Here is a 4,578-nt window from a genome sequence, read left to right on the forward strand (position 1 = left end):
TGGCAGGCGCCTATAGTCCCAGCTACTTGGGAGGCTGAGGCAGGAGAATGGCATGAACCTGGGAGGCAGAGTTTGCAGTGAGCCGAGATTGCACCATTGCACTCCAGCCTGAGTGACAGAGTGAGACTCCGTCTAAAAAAAAGAAAAAAAGAAAAATTGAGGACGGGTGCGGTGGCTCACGCCTGTAATCCCAGCACTTTGAGAGACTGATCGGAAAGGATCACTTGAGCCCAGGAATTTCAGACCAGCCTGGGCAACAACAACAAAAATTCTTTTTTAATTAGCTAGATGTGATGGCGTGCACCTGCAGTCCCCACTACCCAGGAGACTGAGGTGGGAGGATCACTTGAACCCGGGAGGTGGAGGCTGCAGTGAGCCGTGATTGCATCACCGCACTCCAGCCTGGGTGACAGAGTGAGACCCCTACTTCACACACACACCCAAAGAAAAAATAAGTTGGGGAAATGTGGAAATTAAAGACAAATTTTAAGTTAAAAAAAAAAAGAAAGAAAATTGCGATTGGCTTTGGTCAGCACTAGGCTAAAAGTTTCTACAGAGGAGAACAGGCCACACCTGACAGTTCAAAGGCGGCAGGTTCCTTAGGGCTAATACTGCGGGGGAAGTGGAGCAATAGTAAATTTCTGAGGAGGGTGCAGTGCAGAGAGCACTCACTCAGGCAGAGTGACGAGGGCAAAGTTAACAGGTGGTTAAACGTGCAAGGACGAAAAATATATCTCTCATGTGCATGTCTCTGCAGGAGCTACTAGAGAATATATTTTAGCAACACAAAATAGTAAACCAAGAAGGGAGGAAGACAAGGAAACCAGGAGACAAGACCCCATGCTGGAAAGAGGTTGGGGTATTTTAGGACACTAGCCGTGTGCTGGGTTTAAAGCTAAACTGGTATATTGCAGAGCAGGAGGACACATGGCTCTCAGTGGCAGTGTTTGGGTGGAGACATGGGCGAGTGAGGTTATTTAATGTGTGTGAGCATTTGGGGAAACCATCACGAGGCATTGGAAAGCATTTGGAAAAAAATCAGAGAACATCTCTAGAAAACTAAGCAATTACATGAGACAGTTATTAATCCCAGAAAATACTTAGAGTTGTACATGAAAGGAAATGCAGTCATAGTTTGCCACGTGGATCAACAGAGAGCATATGAAGCTATAATAATAGAAAGACTCTATTAGGGGCCAGGCGTGGTGGGTCATGCCTGTAATCCTAGTGCTTTGGGAGGCCTAGGTGTGAGGATTGCTTGAGACCAGGAGTTCCAGAACAAATTGGGCAACAAAGTGAGACCCCTTCTCTACAAAGTTTTAAAAATTAGCTGAGTGTGGTGGAGTGTGTCTTTAGTCCTAGCTACTTGGGAGGCTGAGGTGGGAGGATCACTCGAGCCCAGGAGGTTGAAGCTGCAGTGAGCCGTGATTGTGCCACTGTACTTCAGCCTAGGAAATGGAGCGAGACCCTGTCTTAAAAAAAAAAAAGACTATTAATTTTTTTTTAACTGATAGTATCTAAATTGAGGGGATGGGTCAAGGCAAACTGGGGTAGTTAGGCCAGACAAACCCTCCAGTATCATAACAGAAGTTGATAAAAATGACTAAAATTAATAAATTGAGAAATAACAGTATATGCAAATTATTTGGAAATATAGAGGAAAATTCGAGAAGGAACAGAATGGAATGGAAAGTTGTTGCTCCTGGGGTGGAGGATGGGGTGAGGAAAGATGGAACAAGGATTGCTAGTACCTTTGATTCGATTATGTACATGCTTTAGTTGGATTAAATAATAATTATTTTTTAAAGTACATGGCAATTTCTCCCCCATGAGCTTCTTTGGTGATATTTCAATTCAATTCTGGTGACATTTCAATGGGTTGATGCATTTTCTGTGAGCTGCTTGCTACACTCAGTCCTGCCCTCTCTGCTGAGGGGCTGATGCCAGATACTCACCCCTTACCACAGAGCCAGCAAGCTGTGCCTTTCCCTCGGGGCCCCCCATGCACGTCTCCTCCTTGCAATCTTTCTCTTGTCATTCCACAGCTATTCAGGTCACCGTAGATTATTTTAGAGACAGTGGGTAAGACGCTAATGAATACTTGGAGTAGCATTTGTTGAAAATGAAATGCTGGCATGCATATTTTAACGGGAATCAGTTTGGATCAGCAAATAAACACAGAGTTGGGGAAGACATGCAAGGGGACCTCTTCTCTCCTTTAGTGTTTCATCAACTCAAGGAAACTTGTTCTTCAAGGCAGCTATTTCTCCACCTAATTGCATCATTTTTCCCCCAGCTACGTTTTCAGAGAAAGAGTTCCCCATCCTGTATTTCAAAACTGACAGTATTTGCCACTAATTCACTAGGAAAAAAACAAAACATGTCTTTTCTGTATGGATGTGAACACATGTAAAAAGCTGGGTTCTGACAGTGTGGTGGATTTTTAGAACCACCATTTTTAATGGCTAGAATTAAGGTCTCCCGTTTGTAGTTTCTCTTTCTCCCCATCTTGTCCCCTCCTTCCCTCCTCCACCTTTTTTTTTTTCTCTCTCTCTCTGTCTCCTTCATTTGCAAGCTCACATAACCTTGTACAATTGAATTCTTACCCTGGAGATTGTCATAGCAGAACAAATTGTGCCCTAGGAAATAAATGATACAAGAATTGAAACACAGTGTCAACATATGGTAGAAGAATTGTCAATAATGTTTTGAAAAAGTGGGGAGATTGGAGGCTATTACCCTCGGAGGAGGAAACAATTGTTTAATAAATGTAAAAGCCACAGAAATGCAACTATGTCTTGTCTGGCAAATATTGCATTTGTGGGAACCACTGACTGAAGTCATTTGAAAATGTAGCAGAAGCATCCCAAACAAGTTAGGGAGTCAGAACTGGCCATGTCATTGCATCAATGTAGCCACCTTCTACTGCAGAAGCATCTTTCTGAAAGAGGGACTTTTTGTCATGCTCATTGTGGAATGCTTTTTGGTGTGTGCATGTGTAAGAAATATTAGTTTTATTTAACCAGTTTTCACAGGTGAATATTTATTCTATAAAAACTTTCAGATTATACAGTTTATATATAGTTCAAACTAATGAGTGAAAAGGTAGGTCCCACAGATGCAAACACACTGTATGACTCAATCCAAGGTAAAGGCGGATTTACACACTGTACAGCTCTTCATGTGGCCAGGGAGGTGGTCAGTTCCAAGTATATACTTCAAAAATGTACAAAAAGAAGGTTTTGATTTTATTTTGCTCATCATACATTCAATATGATTGCAAACTCAGAAGCCTAACTAGAAGGAGGGGTGTGGAGTCTGGAGTCAGTACCGCCTCCTGGAAGGAATGCACGTGTGGATCCATGCAGGGAAACTTGGACACCATACTGAATTCACTATATTATATAAACATAAAAGCACAGACCAAGAACATTCAATGAAGACTATAAGGTAGTTCTTTTTTGTTTGGAAAGGAGATTTTGCATTTAATAGGGTACCAAAAGAATTTTAACTTATTAAATAAAATGTATTCTAAGTGAACCAAAAATTACACTATATAAACATAAAAATACTTTGTTTTGCTGTCATACATCAATCATATCTGCAAAAAGAAAACCAAAACTGTATACAAAGTAGCATTTCTCACTCAGCAACAAGAAGCACTGATGTAGTTACTTTTCAAAAGGGTCAAAAAACTATTTAAAACCCGCTAAAGACTAACTTGTAAATTAAATATTCAAACTTAAGCTTTTCAGTGATTCACGAATACTGCAAAGCAAGCTTTCTTCTAGAGATACTGGTTTCCTTATATTAACTGGGTAAGAACTGGATGTATTTTAAAAAGAAAGGGAAACAAACTGATATCTCAGCATGACTCTTAAACGTACATCTGGTTTAGGAGTATGCTCCTCAGTGAATTTTTCATCAGAAGTATTTCTCGTAGAAGCTAAGTCTTACTTTTGATTTGGAATTTCCTGAATCTCAGCTATCTGTGCCTACTTGGAGAAAAAGCCAATGCCTCAGATCACTCCGTATCTCTATGTAGGCCAGGGAAGGGAAGGTGGGCTAATACCCCTTTAGATTCTCTGTTCCGGAAAGAAAACATGAGGAAAACAAACATTATTCAAGATTTTTCTGTTATCAAAATCAATAAAACACACCTCTGGTTTTATACGAAACTAGCAAAAGACAACAGAAATTAGAGCTTCTAAGCGCATTCTTCAGCTCATCATTATACTTTTGCACTTGTGTCTATATAAGTACAAAGTACTGATGCTTAGACAAATAAGCGTAGTACGATTTTATTTCATTTAACTTTATTTTATTTTATTCCATTCCATTTCATTTTATTTTATTTGGAAGCTACAGTACTTTCAAAATACTACATAGGAAACAGAGTGGATTTTTACAGTCCAGCTTTCACAAGAAACCTACCAGGGAACTTGTTTCAGGGTGTGAGAATGGAGAAGGACACCTGGAACCAGTGGTGTTCATCTCACACCGAATGCGGTGTGGACGGCGGGCACCTTGACACTGGACACTCACTCATCTTCCTGTGTAAATACTTTCACGTGGAGT

Source organism: Mandrillus leucophaeus, unplaced genomic scaffold, assembly GCF_000951045.1.
Source record: "Mandrillus leucophaeus isolate KB7577 unplaced genomic scaffold, Mleu.le_1.0 Scaffold777, whole genome shotgun sequence".
NCBI classification, from domain to species: domain Eukaryota; kingdom Metazoa; phylum Chordata; class Mammalia; order Primates; family Cercopithecidae; genus Mandrillus; species Mandrillus leucophaeus.